Raw genomic sequence first — 17,771 nt, forward strand, 5'->3', positions numbered from 1 at the left:
TGATGGGTCAGTACCAGAAGAGTCTTCTAATTCTGTGGCCTTGGAAAGGTCATCTGACTCTGCAGCCCCTGAAGGAGCATCTGACTCCAAAGCCTCAGAAGGAGCATCTGTCTCAGTGTCAAGTCTTGTAGCTCCAGGAGGGGCGTTTGTCTCAGTGTTAAGTCTTGTAGCCCCAGGTGAGGCATCTGTCTCAGTGTTAAGTCATGTAGTCCCAGGAGGGGTGTCTGTCTGTGTCTCAATTCCTGTAGCTCTTTGTGGAGCATCAGATCCTGCTGAGTTCCAAGTAGGGGAAATACTGGTTGAACCCTGGGAGGGGTAGATCCTATCAAGTCTCCAGGAGGGGATATTCCAGCCATGACCTCAGATGAAGTAGTTCATGCCATGTCCCCTACAGAGATTACCAGACACTCAGCTTCTGAGAGAATTTCTGACCCGGTAAGATCTGGGGGGTAATTCCAACAAGTTACTTCAACAGGGAATTCACAGTCTCTTTCAACAGACCAAGACCCAGAGCTAGTCCTCTTCCATGTCACGACTTAGAGTGTGGGATGCTGGAAAGTCTGGGACTTACTGGTCCATGTTCTGTGGCAAGGGCCCTCTGGGAGTGGTGCGGGCTGCTAGTGGCAGGCAATGCATACAGGTAGGCCGGCGGGGGGCACTGTGGCAGAATCCAGGCTCAGGTTGGTTGCGGGAGGTCGGGGGCACCGGATTCTGGGTGCCACCATCTTGGATATGGTCACATGACCTTGGAAGCCAATCAGACAAAAAGGAAGCTCTGTGTAGAGTTTGGACAATCAGCAATGTCATGTAGGTATTTAACAAGAGTCCTTTTTCTGTAGCATTGTCAGTTGCAATGTCTCAGATCACACAGGAGCAGTGTGACTAATTTGTGCTCTGCAGCCTCGCTTCTAATCATCTTGGAAGAACTTTGAATCTGACCTCCAGATTAGTGCAACTGCAGCATCAGTCGTCTTAGCCTGGCATCCTCAGAAAATGAATACCGCAGCACCTACTGCACCTTTGCTATAGCTACTACAGTCACAAAACACCTTGGGGGAGATCCTCACCACCAGGATCACGGTAGTGGTCTTCCTGGGGTACGTCTCACCCCAAATCCACACTCTTTTACCTGCTGCTCAGTATTAATCCTGTATATTTCATAAGTAATAAAACCTATGAAAAAGACTTTCATATGGCCGGGCCTGCTTTTTTTTAAAAGAAACAGCCCACTCAGCTTTGATCCAGGTCCATCGCCAACCTCGGATTTGACATTCTATGGGAAACTAGATCAGTTTCATGAACTCATGTTGCAGTCCTTAGATGCAGCTCCACTGTGTGCTCCATTAGAGATTGTGTTGTAGCTCCTCATGTCTTTCAGAGGGGAAACTAGGAAGTGGGCTGACATTGCATGCAGAGATCCTATTCTGCAGGATTTGGGGCCTTCACCCTGGCTGTGGTCAAGAGGTTCGGTGGACCTCTTGTTAGTTCCTTCTGAATCTCCTGCAAGTTCTGTTTCACCAGCCAAGAACTCAGTGTCCAACAAAAAGGGTCAAGCTCACTAGACCCAGGCTTCTGAGGTCTTTCAGTCTCAGGGTGATCTCAATACAGTATCAGCTTCATCAGACTCTCCCATCCGGAAGTTAACTATTGGTTATGCATCACTGTCTGATACTTGTAAAGGAGGTATGAAAAAGCCTGATCCGCTGTATCCAATACCTGTCCAGTCTGCCTATGCCCAATCAAGCAATTCTTCGGTACCATCTGTCTCTAAGAGAAATACCGTGATCCGTCCATTAGATATAGACTCCAGCTCGGATTATGACTCTGAAGCCGGTGAAATTCCTTTGTCGGAGGGCACCATCAGTATTTGGGCTTACCTTGCTCAGACCTCTGCAATCCTGCAGGAAGAAGTCTCGATGTAAATCTTGAGATCTACCTTGTCCGTCTGTTTGTTCTTGTCAAGTCCTCAGTTCCCTTTGCTCCTGATGAGGTGTTCAGAGTCCACCCTCAAGAGGGGGGAGGGTACTGTTATGAGTTGCTACTGTGGCTCATTTCTGTTTGTGTTTCTGACTATCTCCTAGCATCCTGGAAGTTGGTTACTGTGTGTAGCAGCACACCTGTTTGGGAATGCTTCGCTACCTGACTCTAGCCTGTTTCTTGTGAAAGTCAGGAGCCTGGTGGATGTGCAGCAGTAAAGCTGCAGAGAGTTGGTAATTAGGGGAGGCTGGCTGTGCTGCGACTCTCATTGGCTCTCCTATATATGTGTTGTCTGTCTCTCAATCCTTGCTGGTCATAGTTCCTGGTTGCAGTGGGAGCCCTTGTCTCTAGGTTCTAGTACTAGTCGTGGAATTCTTTGTTTGGTTGTTCTGCTACTGTCCTCTGCAGTATTCCTGTGTTCATTTCTGTATCAGTTGTATATTTATCAGCATCCAACTCAGTATTCCTGTGTCCAGCCCTGTGTCAGTACATAATCATCAGCATTGATTCAGGTCACTCAGCGGTTGAGTTCATACTACTTCCAGTGGCGTAAGTCCTGGGGAGCATCCCAGTAACGGTAGGCGCATAAAGCCTTATGGGAAAAGTGGCTCTTATAGACATGAAGACCTGCTGGTAGGTTCTACTAGTCTCAATCCCAGGTAAACAGGGGTCACTGTCCAGAAGACCTCTGTGAGCTCCACCCTCCTTGGAGGGAAAACAGTCACTAACCGTAACAATTTCTCCCAAGCTACTATCATTGGCCTTATGAGCAGGAACCTCCTTACTCCAAGCACCTCGTGAATCTGCAGCACAGGCAACAAGACCTTCTACTCAAACATCCACAGCTCCAGACCTGACAACTACATTTTGAGGTATTGGCAGATGTTCTGACTGGTGCCACCCGAATAATATCAACAGTAGCAGAACTAGTGGTAGTACAGCCAGTCAATGCACCAGTGCCCACCACAATTAAGGGGACTTACAGCTGACTCATTAAACACTGTCTGGCACTGCGCTGTGGGCCACAACAAAGAATTAACTCCAGCAGTGATTGAGCGATAGAGAGGTTACACCAGCAGGGATCCAGCAACTGCGTCGTCAACAGATCAGTTAAGGGTGATGAGCGCAAACATCACCTTTTTATGTCTAAGTCTCGACTCTGGCTGTGGCTGGCCGTGCACTGCATGCTGGGAATGGAGTAGGGAGGAAACAGGAGGGACTGAACATGGGGAGCAGGCTGAGAGTGTGCAATCTGCATTGGAGGCGTGGTCCTCACGCCTCCAATGCAGATTGCACACTCGCAGCCTGCTCCCCATGTTCAGTCCCTCCTGCTTCCTCCCTCCTGATAACTCCTCTGTGAATTTGCAGAGGTTTGCGATAGGACAGACGCTGTCCAGACAGAGTGAATACCCGCCCTGTGCAAGTCTGCGTACACCGTGTGAAAAGCTTTGCAAACACCGGTCAACTGCATATCCGTTCGCAACTCATTCACCATTGAATGATTTTTCCAGTCTGTGCATAGCCCAGGACTTACTTCTACAGTGCGATAGAAACAGGCTGTTCGGGCCGGAGCAGACCCGCACACCCTCCCTAATAATGGGTGGGAACACCAGCGTTTTTCCTGACACTCCCAGAAATTGGGCAGTTACCACCCCAAATGTCCGCTTCCTGTCAATCAACCTGTGTTCGCCTAGATCAAAAGATTTCTGATTTCTTTTGCAGTTTAGCCTCACGCGTGCACATAACGATCCATCCGCATGCGCAGTCATTCGATAATCGGACGCCTTGCTAATTCAAACAACAGCGATCAGATCTGAATTACTCCCTAAAATCTGAGGAGCCTTACCGTTGCCATCCAGAAAAAAAGTACGTTATTGTAAAGTTAAAAATGTAAATCCTGGCCACGTGTGTGTGTGTGCGTGTGTGTGTGTGTGTGTGTGTGTGTGTGTGTGTGTATAGATATCTATCTGTAGCTACAGTATATATAGTGCTGCCCCAATGATAACTGATAAATGCAGTATACAGTATATACTATATATATATATATATATATATATATATACACTGCTCAAAAAAATGAAGGGAACACTTAAACAACACAATGGGGGTCATTCCGAGTTGTTCGCTCGTTATTTTTTTGCCGCAACGGAGCGAATAGTCGCTAATGCGCATGCACAATGTCCGCAGTGTGCGACTGCGCCAAGTAAATTTGCTATGCAGTTAGGAATTTTACTCACGGCATTACGAGGTTTTTTCTTCGTTCTGGTGATCGTAATGTGATTGACAGGAAGTGGGTGTTTCTGGGCGGAAACAGGCCGTTTTATGGGAGTGTGTGAAAAAACGCTACCGTTTCTGGGAAAAACGCGGGAGTGGCAGGAGAAACGGAGGAGTGTCTGGGCGAACGCTGGGTGTGTTTGTGACGTCAAACCAGGAACGACAAGCACTGAACTGATCGCAGATGCCGAGTAAGTCTGGAGCTACTCAGAAACTGCTAAGAAGTGTCTATTCGCAATTCTGCTAATCTTTCGTTCGCAATTTTAATATGCTAAGATTCACTCGCAGTAGGCGGCGGCTTAGCGTGTGCAAAGCTGCTAAAAGCACCTTGCGAGCGAACAACTCGGAATGACCACCAATGTAACTCCAAGTCAATCACACTTCTGTGAAATCAAACTGTCCACTTAGGAAGCAACACTGATTGACAATCAATTTCACATGCTGTTGTGCAAATGGAATAGACAACAGGTGGAAATTATAGGCAATTAGCAAGACACTCCCAATAAAGGTGTTGTTCTGCAGGTGGTGACCACAGACCACTTCTCAGCTCCTATGCTTTCTGGCTGATGTTTTGGTCACTTTTGAAAGCTGGCGGTGCTTTCACTCTAGTGGTAGCATGAGACGGAGTCTACAAGCCACACAAGTGGCTCAGGTAGTGCAGCTCATCCAGGATGGCACATCGATGTGAGCTGTGGCAAGAAGGTTTGCTGTGTCTGTCAGCGTAGTGTCCAGAGCATGGAGGCGCTACCAGGAGACAGGTTAGTACATCAGGAGACGTGGAGGAGGCCATAGGAGGGCAACAACCCAGCAGCAGGACCGCTACCTCCGCCTTTGTGCAAGGAGGAACAGGAGGAGCACGCCAGAGCCCTGCAAAATGACCTCCAGCAAGCCACAAATGTGCATGTGTCTACTCAAACGATCAGAAACAGACTCCATGAGGGTGGTATGAGGGCCCGACGTCCACAGGTGGGGGTTGTGCTTACAGCCCAACACCGTGCAGGACGTTTGGCATTTGCCAGAGAACACCAAGATTGGCAAATTCGCCACTGCTGCCCTGTGCTCTTCACAGATGAAAGCAGGTTCTCACTGAGCACATGTGACAGACGTGACAGAGTCTGGAGACGCCAAGGAGAACGTTCTGCTGCCTGCAACATCCTCCAGCATGACCAGTTTGGCAGTGGGTCAGTAATGTTGTGGGGTGGCATTTCTTTGGGGGGCCGCACAGCCCTCCATGTGCTCGCCAGAGGTAGCCTGACTGCCATTAGGTACCGAGATGAGTTCCTCAGACCCCTTGTGAGACCATATGCTGGTGCGGTTGGCCCTGGGTTCCTCCTAATGCAAGACAATGCTAGACCTCATGTGGCTGGAGTGTGTCAGCAGTTCCTGCAAGATGAAGGCATTGATGCTATGGACTGGCCCGCTCGTTCCCCAGACCTGAATCCAATTGAGCACATCCGGGACATCATGTCTCGCTCTATCCACCAACGCCACGTTGCACCACAGACTGTCCAGGAGTTGGCGGATGCTTTAGTCCAGGTCTGGGAGGAGATCCCTCAGGAGACCATCCGCCACTTCATCAGGAGCATGCCCAGGTGTTGTAGGGAGGTCATACAGGCACGTGGAGGCCACACACACTACTGAGCCTCATTTTGACTTGTTTTAAGGACATTACATCAAAGTTGGATCAGCCTGTAGTGTGTTTTTCCACTTTAATTTTTAGTGTGACTCCAAATCCAGACCTCCATGGGTTAATAAATTTGATTTCCATTGATCATTTTTGTGTGATTTTGTTGTCAGCACATTCAACTATGTAAAGAACAAAGTATTTAATAAGAATAATTCATTCATTCAGATCTAGGATGTGTTATTTTAGTGTTCCCTTTATTTTTTTGCGCAGTATATATATATATATATATATATATATTGATAATGCTGATTATGTTACAGGAAAGAAAGCTATACCTTAAACATACCATAAATACACTTTACCATGGAGCCACTGCGGCCGCTGTACTTAACACACACTCTGCGCACTTTGTACGCTATTAGCGTACAAAGTCCCGTACTGCGTACGGACTTCGCGTACAAACGCCGCGCTGACGGTACAAAGTACTCACAGCGCGTACACACCCAGAGATACACCACAAACCCTGATCAGTTATGCAATGCAATGAAAATACGCTTTAAACCTTAGCAGGGCAATGAAGACACGACACCAATTGTGATTTTACCGCTGGGTTCCGACACCACAGTGGATTATTGCTGAAAGGGGGTTACAATACAAACAATACAATACAATATAACAGAGTAAATGGCTACATTCAATGGTACATACGTGAGTAGATTCGCTTGCGCTTCCCGGCCCGGTCCTCGGTCATCTGATAGATAACTTTGTGAGTCTTGTGTCAGACCAGGCCTGCAGCAGCTCTCTTTATACAATTCTTCCAAAAAGCAATACAATAGATACTGTAATCTCTTTGTCCATTGGACACAGGAATGCACATTTACAGTACAGGAGAGGTCATAGGTCAGTTTGAATAGGTAGGCGATGTCTTTCCCAACTGCTCTTGTGGGTGGTCTCCTCTGGATTCCCGCCGCATACATAATGTACAGTAAATACAGTTTATATCTATATTCTGCTCCTGCACATAACTATCCGAAGGAACATGCGATCTTTCTCAAACCAACACTGGAATGTTACCCTTAAAATACCCTTCAGCTGGATACCAAACACCATCTTATGACCTTGTTCTGTCCCCTCCTATTCTGTAAAGGTGAATCCCTTTGTTCTGTTACCATTTAAACTGTTGTTACTTTCTGATGTGGTGCAGGGATACTATGTGTACATTGTGCACTATTTGGATTAAATATGTAATGTGTTTTGATAGCCTTCCGTGCGTTCACAAACCCTACCGTAAATACTCATACCACGCGCTAATGCGCAGGACCGCGGGAGCGACCATACGCAAATTGCGGATATGTGCACGCACGACAGAACAAGTGCACGCAGGGAGGCCATCTGTGTGTAGTTTGTACGTGATGTATGTACTGCAATATTTTTCGACTTTGACAGTCCACCCTTTGGCAGTCACCAATAACTGCCACTATCTAATCACTAAACAGAAAAAAATAAGAATTTACTCACCGGTAATTCTATTTCTCGTAGTCCGTAGTGGATGCTGGGAACTCCGTAAGGACCATGGGGAATAGCGGGCTCCGAAGTAGGCTGGGCACTCTAGAAAGATTTATGACTACCTGGTGTGCACTGGCTCCTCCCACTATGACCCTCCTCCAAGCCTCAGTTAGGACACTGTGCCCGGACGAGCTGACATAATAAGGAAGGATTTTGAATCCCGGGTAAGACTCATACCAGCCACACCAATCACACCGTACAACTCATGATACTATATCCAGTCTGTGCCAGGTACACATACAGTGCCATATATGCCCCCTCAGTGCCCCCCCAGTGCCATATATGCCCCCTCAGTGCCTCCCCAGTGCCATATATGCCCCCTCAGTGCCCCCCAGTGCCATATATGCCCCCTCAGTACCCCCCAGTGCCATATATGCCCCCTCAGTGCCCCCCCAGTGCCATATATGCCCCCTCAGTGCCCCACCAGTGCCATATATGCCCCCTCAGTGCCATATATGCCCCCTCAGTGCCTCCCCAGTGCCATATATGCCCCCTCAGTGCCCCCCAGTGCCATCTATGCCCCCTCAGTGCCCCCCAGTGCCATATATGCCCTCAGTGCCCCCCAGTGCCATATATGCCCCCTCAGTGCCATATATGCCCCCTCAGTGCCCCCCGCAGTGCCATATATGCCCCCTCAGTGCCATATATGACCCCTCTGTGCCCCCCCAGTGCCATATATGCCCCCTCAGTACCCCCCAGTGCCATATATGCCCCCTCAGTACCCCCCAGTGCCATATATGCCCCCTCAGTGCCCCCCCAGTGCCATATATGCCCCCTCAGTGCCCCACCAGTGCCATATATGCCCCCTCAGTGCCATATATGCCCCCTCAGTGCCTCCCCAGTGCCATATATGCCCCCTCAGTGCCCCCCAGTGCCATCTATGCCCCCTCAGTGCCCCCCAGTGCCATATATGCCCTCAGTGCCCCCCAGTGCCATATATGCCCCCTCAGTGCCATATATGCCCCCTCAGTGCCCCCCGCAGTGCCATATATGCCCCCTCAGTGCCATATATGACCCCTCTGTGCCCCCCCAGTGCCATATATGCCCCCTCAGTACCCCCCAGTGCCATATATGCCCCCTCAGTGCCCCCCAGTGCCATATATGCCCCCTCAGTACCCCCCAGTGCCATATATGCCCCCTCAGTGCCCCCCAGTGCCATATATGCCCCCTCAGTGCCCCACCAGTGCCATATATGCCCCCTCAGTGCCATATATGCCCCCTCAGTGCCTCCCCAGTGCCATCTATGCCCCCTCAATGCCCCCCAGTGCCATCTATGCCCTCAGTGCCCCCCAGTGCCATATATGCCCCCTCAGTGCCATATATGCCCCCTCAGTGCCCCCCCAGTGCCATATATGCCCCCTCAGTACCCCCCAGTGCCATATATGCCCCCTCAGTGCCCCCCAGTGCCATATATGCCCCCTCAGTACCCCCCAGTGCCATATATGCCCCCTCAGTGCCCCCCCAGTGCCATATATGCCCCCTCAGTGCCCCACCAGTGCCATATATGCCCCCTCAGTGCCATATATGCCCCCTCAGTGCCCCCCGCAGTGCCATATATGACCCCTCTGTGCCCCCCCAGTGCCATATATGCCCCCTCAGTGCCCCCAGTGCCATATATGCCCCCTCAGTGCCATATATGCCCCTCAGTGCCACCCCAGTGCCATATATGCCCCCTCAGGCCATATATGCCCCCTCAGTGCCCCCCCCCCTGTTCCATATATGCCCCCTCAGTGCCCCCCCAGTGCCATATATGCATACCTCCCGCAGTGTCCCGCGATGGGGGGGCAGTTGGGAGACTCCTACAGTCACTGCTCTGCATAGCAGAGCAGTAGTGAATAGACGCTGTGCGCATGCGCACAGCGTCTATTCAGCGCAGACAGTGGGAGAGAGGGCATGCCAGCAGCTCACAGAGCGCTGGGCATGCCCCCTCAGTGACGAAACGGGGGCGTGGCCCGCGATCGCGGGTCCTCCGCGAAGCCACGCCCCCTTTTCATAGGACACGCCCCCCCGACACGCCGGAGATTCAGAGGGACACAGGAGAGGCGCACGCTGTGCCCTCCGTGTCCCTACTTCACAGCGGGGGGCTAGTGACAACAGATTGACATGCGGACCGCATGTCAATCTGCTCTAAATCAGTGGCGGCGCCCCCGCAGCCCCTCGCCCCCAAGCCACCGCGAGGGCTGCGGGGGCAGTAGTTACGCCACAGGGTAAGATGTATGTGGACAAATCTGTATCCAAGCAGAGGCAGAGGTCACAGTGTTAGCAACCGTGTGAGTGCTGTGTGCGGGTGGGTTGGTTGTGCACCAAAATGAGGACTGTTATGGGTGAGGGTGACGGTGCTGGGAAAGGGGTCAGAGGCGGAACTAGCGGTGGTGCTAGGGGGCACTAGCCAAAATCTTGCCTATGGCATCATATTGGTTAGGGCTGGCACTGACCACTGATGTGTAAGGCGGAGGAGGATGGCAAATACTCTGAACATAGGAGTAGATAAAGTCAACCTTTCTGTCAAACTTGACAGGTACCACACCCACTTCTCCTAGGACCCGCCCCCTTTTAATATTAAATGATGGTGTTTTATATCGCTTAATATAAAATTTTATATAAAATTTTATATAAATTTATAGTGTTCGATATTAAACCGTATTAAAAATTTTCGCGTAACACCAATCGCAGAGTGTCAAGCAGCACCAGTCGCAGAATGTCACGCAACGCGGCGCGTCAAATCAGGCGGATGAAAGATGCATATTACACAGTGTTAAAACCAGGTAGTTTTAGCGGCATTGATAAATATTATGGGTCGGTTAAAAATAAATTTAAAAGAGCCGACGTAAGAAAGTGGTTACAAGAACAAGACGCATACACGCTGCACAAGCCAGCAAGAAAAAACTATAAAAGGAACATGATTTGTGTATCGGGTATAAACCAACAGTGGCAATGCGATTTGGTCTCGCTGATAGATTTGTCAAAATACAACGATGGCGTTAAATACATATTAACAATCATCGATATATTCAGTAAGAGGGTGTGGGGTGAAAGTCTGACCGCTAAGAATGCAGCAACGGTCGCTAATGCTTTTGAAAAAATATTCCAGCGCGGCGATGTGCCGTTGAAGCTACAAACCGATAATGGTAAAGAGTTTCTAAACAGAAACCTAAAAAAGGTGTTAGAAAAATACGGTATAAAGCATTTCACGACCAATAACGATGTGAAAGCGGCTGTTATAGAGCGCTTCAATAGGACTTTAAAAACACGCATGTGGCGCTATTTCACGGCAAAGAATACCTACAGATATATAGACGTTTTACAAGACTTCATACGCAGCTATAATAACACATACCATAGAACGATTAAGTGCGCTCCAAACGATGTGAATGACTCTAACGCATTGAGTGTCTTCAAAACGACCTACGGTGATTACTTTAGAAGTAAGAAAGCCCCAGTTTGTTTAGGAATCGGTGACCACGTCCGTATTTCTAAATATAAGGACATATTTCAGAAAGGTTACGAACAGAGCTTTTCTGAGGAGATTTTTGTTGTACATAGTGTGAACACTAAAGGGGTTAAACCGCTTTATAAGTTGGCAGATCTGTATGGTGAAGTTATAACAGGTAGTTTTTACCCCGAAGAGCTTCAAAGCATACCAAAAAACTATAACAGAGTTTACAAAGTGGAAAAGATTTTAAAAAATAAGACGGTCAGAGGCCGTAAATACGCGTTAGTCAAGTGGCGCGGGTACCCCGCAAAATTTAACAGTTGGGTCGCAGCATCGGTGATAAAAGACATATAAAGATCATCAGGATCTAACAAGACGTGCGATGGATGACAAGTCGTTCTACATAACCTTACCCAGCAACGCATCGGCTGTTACCTTCCCGCAAAATAAGATTTCTAACTATACGACAAAGTTGGCTAAACCGATAGACTTAAATGGCGAATGGGAAGTGGCACTTACTGAGATACAATACCCGCATACGTGGAATACATTGGATTTACAAGATTGTAGACTGCAATTATCATGGGATGGAACGGCGGAACAGCCGGTGGCGAGAGTCGCGAGTTTGTGCATTAAACCCGGTTTTTATGAAACAATCGAAGCGTTACTAAACGTAATCAACGCTGAAATTGTACAACTGAAACTGGACGTTGGATTAAGACTAACGTATGATCCATTTGCATGCGTTGTAACATGTGACAGTAAACTGTTGTATCAAATCCACGCCGGTTCTAAGCTGACATGGATACTGGGTTTACAACCTAAAACGAATATTTCTAAACCATGCGCCGACATCAAAGGCGGCCAATATACGATGTACGTGTACACAGACATTATCGAACACCAACGGGTCGGGGATAGTTATGTACCGCTACTTCGCACTGTTGAAATGAAGGGTTATAACAATGAGGTTGTCACAATACGATACGAGAAACCCGATTACGTACCATTGTGCAAAACACATTTTGACACGATAGCCATAGAGATAAAGAACGACCAAAACGAGAACATGGCATTTAAGTTTGGGAAAGCGATCGTGAAGCTACACTTCAGACGTCGCAAAACTGAATTTTATTAACTAAGCAGAATGGTCGCTGTTAAAAATTATGGCGATCCGGGACTCTATGCGCAATATTATAAATCTCAAGCCGGTAATGGATTACCAGGTTTTCACGGCAGCGCATACATGTACGGCTGCGGTTTAGGCGGTATTTTTCGAAGTCTTTTCAGAAAAGCTGTTCCTCTTTTCCGGAGAGGTTTAGAGTTGGCTAAACCGCATATGAAGACAGCGGTTCGTAATATAGCGAAGGATGTTATCGGGCAGGCCACAACGGCCGTTGTGAATAAGATACACGAGGCGAACCAAGCAAAGCAAGACGGTTCAGGACTAATATATACAAGAAAAGGCGTGTCTAAAAGAAAACGGAAGCGTATGATAACGCTTCCGCCTTGGGACATACCCTTTTTAAATAAAAAACAGAGACGACGCAACTCAAAGAAGAAGAGAAAGCCGAAGAGTGCCGTTGGTGATATTTTTTAAACATGTCTTTCATACACCACGAATCCGTTGAATGTGCAAAAACAGAGCTGGATCTTTTTGACGTGCCCCCGACACAAACTAGCATAGAGAAAAGTCTATACGTCGAAGTTCAACCTTTAGCGGCGTTATCCGACACAGCTCCGCTTGAGTTTTATATAGCAGCCAGCGGTGAACACTACTACGATCTGAACAATACGCTGTTGTACGTGACATGTAAGATCGTACGAACCGATAACACGCCGATACCGCAAGGTGCGCGGGTCGCGCTTATTAATTACCCAATAGCGACTTTATTCAACCAAGTGGATGTAACTTTGGGCGACAGGCTCATATCACAATCCAACAATCTTTACGCATACCGCGCGTACATTGAGACTATATTAAATTACAGCTCGGACGCATTATCAACAAAACACACAACAGGACTATTTTACAAAGATGTGGATGGTGAATTTAACAACACGGCGCTGGACGGCCCGAATACGGGATTCAAAAAACGAGCAGGCGCAACAGCGCAGAGTCGCACTGTTGAACTGCTAGGCCCGCTTCACTGCGACCTTTTCCATCAACATAAACTAATTTTAAACGCCGTTGATCTGAAGATTAAACTAACCAGAAACAAAGACGCATTCTGCTTAATGTCGTCTGAGGCGGATGCCTTTAAAATACAGATCACAGCTGCATCCCTGTTCGTGAAAAGAGTTCAGGTCTCACCGGCCGTGCGGATTGGGCACGCGCAGGCTCTGTTAAACGGTAACGCGAAATACGCGATTGACCGCGTTGGGATGAAAATCTACAGCGTACCAACAGGCAGTAGAGTATTTAATCTAGAAAATTTATTTTTAGGTCAAGTGCCGAAAACAGTTATAGCCGGTTTCGTGGATAACGAATCATTTTCAGGAATCCATAACCGGAACCCCCTGTGCTTTGAACATAAAAATGTAAGTTTTGCGTCCCTTTATCTGGATGGAACGCCGCACCCCGCCAAGCCATTTCAACCCGACTTTGAAAGCGGTAATGCTGTAAGAGAGTATATGTCACTCATACAGATCACAAATAAGCAGAAATCTGACAATGGTATACTGATTGACCGCGAAGAGTACCTCAGGGGCTACACGCTATTTGCTTTTGACCTTTCACCAGAACAGGAGTGTGGAGAACACCTTTCCCTGATAAGAACAGGCAATCTACGTGCCGAATTCCGCTTTGCAGAAGCGTTGGACCGGACTGTCAATGTGATAATATACGCTCTATTTGATAACATCATCGAGATTAATCAAAGGCGCGATGTGCTGTACGATTATCTATAAATGAAATAAACTAACACTACGCTGCTGAAAAAATGAACACATTACAGATAAACTGTATTCTGTACGCCGTGCAAAGCACAAGGCATGTTTTTAAAGGAACGTATCCGTGCGATATGTTACCGGTCAGTAAACTGTCGCAATATCCCTGCGCGTTTGTAATCAATACGCATAGCAGCGGGCAGCCGGGTGAGCACTGGTTGGCCGCTTATTTTAACGAACAACGTGAATGTTACTTTTTTGATTCTTACGGGTTAGCCCCTGACAGCCCCCTATTCCCAAAGGCAATAATACATTTTTTAAACTTGAATTCAAAAAGTGTTTATCACCAAAATATGCAGTTGCAAAATTTTAACAGTACCGTTTGCGGCCAATATTGCATATACTTTATATTTTACATGTGTAAAAAATACAAATATGTGGATGTACTGGACCGTTTTAGTGATGACACAAAACGTAATGATTGTTTTGTTTCAAATTTTGTAAGACGACTCCCAAGAAGCCATTGTCTGAGTCATTATGCATATAGATATATACAGAATTGTGTAACTTGTAACCAGCGTTGTGCGTGAAACGTTTTATGTACAGCGTGTCATAACTTGACACGTTGTACATAAAACGTTTCACGCACAACGCTGTGTGTGAAGCGTGTTACGCACAACGTTGTATTGTTTGTGTAACTTGTAATCAACATTCTGTTTGATACGTTTTATGTACAACGCATCATATCTATGATGTTTTTCTAATAAACAACGTTGTTTATTAAACTTTATATCGTGTGCTTGAAATTTCTTCCGTTTACAGCAATAGAAACAAAGAACAAAACGTTGTTTTATAAAGCATAAGCATATTTTATTGATATATGTATATATATATATATATATATATATATATATATATATAACACGGTAAAGATGAATTTAAAACATTACATAAAATATTATTGACATAAGTTAAACATTGTGGCGCAAAATACCAACACAAAATACAGTGTATAAAAATAATATAAATTAGTTATATGTTACAGTTTCAGCCACTGTGAATCCTGAAATAGATTTACGGATCTTTTCCTAGGCAGTAAGTAACCGTGCTGTGTTGTTAAACCTGGGGGACTTAAAACATTTATTCGCCCTTTGTTAAGGGTTTGTAACGACATGGGCGATGTCACAGCGCCATCAGAGTCATCCTGCATCTCAGCTTTTAATCGTTCTAAACACATTCTATTCCCCGCATTGGCTATGATGGTTGAGGGAATATTCAATTCAGACATAGCCCGCATAAATTCAGGCCAACCATTCGGTATATTACGGATCGACACACCGTTACTTTGCGTGATGCTTCTTATTAAATCTAACATGTTGGAACCAGGCACAGTGACGCCTTTGTACAGAAACTCCCCTTTACTGTTCCAGTCTGTGATGTGTTTAGAGCGTGTCATTTTACTCAATAGTATTTCACAGTTTTTCTTATACCGGTCATTAACACCGCTCAAAAGCTCATGATAAACAGCATCGGGGGCAATAGGCTGTGTCGTATTATTTGATTCATCAACAGATTTTGCAACGGGTGATAAAAGAGCTAAAGTTGACATTTCACTATCAGCCTGCTTACTCAACACCAGGTATCTCTGCAACAACATTGTATATCGCTTTGCTTTTTCATATTCTGATAAATCATTATTCTGTAGTATTTTCACGATCTCTACATCTAGACCGTGCGTTGCTGTTTTACGTATGTCGTCGCTGTTCGTTTTATTATGTAAACGTTCTATCTGATTCTGAGGCACCAGATACATTTTCTCAGCGTACTCCATCAGCGATTAGACAATAGTCCTGTAATTAGCGGTATAGCAAAACCAAGCAGCGAGCCGATAAAACCACCCGACTGTTTAACCAGACTCTTCTTTTTTCCAATGGCACATTTCTTATTACAAAGTGATTTTATAAGCGCACGCTTCTTTTTAAGGTAGTTCAGCTGCCGTTGAGACAGCGGTATTTTGCCTTTAAGCGTGTTGAGCGCTATCTCACAAATGGCCGTGACTAAATCGTTTGAAGCGTTGGATAAAATAGCATTTCTTTGGATTGGTGTTGCTTTAATTAACGTTTTTAAAAGCACCCAATTACGTCTTATCCGCCCCGACATGTTCACCGTTGTTAGAATGGCAACAAATGACTAAAGGTTGTACTGTTATAGCTTTATAGAACCACGCTTCTTAATGACAAAAGCGACAGGCTTGTCTGGTGGGAATAAGCCGCTTCGTAAACGATAATCGTCAAGAGCGTTGTTTCTTAAATCAACCAGCAAATACCCATAAGGGGCAGCCGTCGCGGATTCATAGGATTCGAGAAAAAAACGATGTTTCGATGGGTACATTTGTCTAGCCAGAATGCCCACCTGCATTTTATCCCTGGGGTTTTTGAACAGGACCATATATTTTGTGTTTAAATGTATAGTTCTGCTCTTTTTACCTTGACAAAATATGTTTTGGACAAGGTACAGGATACTGAGATTACGATGATGTACATACTTTGTGAAAGCCTTCTCAACCTCAGAATTATTACTTGCCGCGTCCATCAAATCATCAATCACTGTTAAATTAACCTTATCAGGGGGAAAAAGTTGATCATCGCTAAAAGACTCTGGTAACCCCTCTATAAAGCGCGTACCGGGGTAATCACGCAGAAGTTGGTCGTATATAGGTTGCCAACAGGTGTAAAACCAAACAACATTATCAGGTACATGAGTCATATGTGTTGCAGCGTGTTGCAACAGCGTTTTGACAAAATAACTTTTACCCGAATTGGACGGCCCCGCTAAAATACATGAGAAAGGGTGTTGAAATCTGGTGTCCATCTTAATAGCCGAACGGCAGTGTTGTGAAGTTGTCCGTAAGAGACCGTTTAGTATAAACACACCTTTGCGTCTTCTGCAAAGTACGCGTCTCTATCTGCCAGCACTTTTTCACACGTACTATACCGGGTTGACGGATCACAACCTTTTTCTGGTCATCGCCTTCGGGGTTTAAAGGATAATCTAAGACCAGTTCTTTCAGGCTGTCAAAGTTAACGTACTGCGCATTATCAACATTGAGCGTTATACCTTTAACTTTTAAACAGGTCTTTCCGTTGTTTAGTCGATAGCCGTATGACTTGGGACCGGCTGAGACAAATTCTGTTATATGGGTGCCTGTGGGCAGTTCGCTGGTCAACTCACCTAAATAATCACCCAATGGCGGGCTCCAGTCACCGGGTCTACTGACAAAAATTACAGAATCGGTGTCGTGATAAAGACATCTATCTTGTAATCTATACAGTAGTTTGTACAGTTCAACACGGGCATAAGCCGTTGTAAAGATGGCTATAGTTACATTTGAAATTGCACCCCTGGTGTAATGGTCTTTGGCATACTTCCAATTTACCATAACTGTATCATCGTCAATAAAATCCAAAGCGGACACGTCATAGTACGGTAAGAACGCGTATTCAAAAAGTTTGTCGGGGTCGGTCCCAAGTCATACGGCTATCGACTAAACAACGGAAAGACCTGTTTAAAAGTTAAAGGTATAACGCTCAATGTTGATAATGCGCAGTACGTTAACTTTGACAGCCTGAAAGAACTGGTCTTAGATTATCCTTTAAACCCCGAAGGCGATGACCAGAAAAAGGTTGTGATCCGTCAACCCGGTATAGTACGTGTGAAAAAGTGCTGGCAGATAGAGACGCGTACTTTGCAGAAGACGCAAAGGTGTGTTTATACTAAACGGTCTCTTACGGACAACTTCACAACACTGCCGTTCGGCTATTAAGATGGACACCAGATTTCAACACCCTTTCTCATGTATTTTAGCGGGGCCGTCCAATTCGGGTAAAAGTTATTTTGTCAAAACGCTGTTGCAACACGCTGCAACACATATGACTCATGTACCTGATAATGTTGTTTGGTTTTACACCTGTTGGCAACCTATATACGACCAACTTCTGCGTGATT

This window comes from Pseudophryne corroboree, chromosome 1 (genome assembly GCF_028390025.1).
Source record: "Pseudophryne corroboree isolate aPseCor3 chromosome 1, aPseCor3.hap2, whole genome shotgun sequence".
NCBI classification, from domain to species: domain Eukaryota; kingdom Metazoa; phylum Chordata; class Amphibia; order Anura; family Myobatrachidae; genus Pseudophryne; species Pseudophryne corroboree.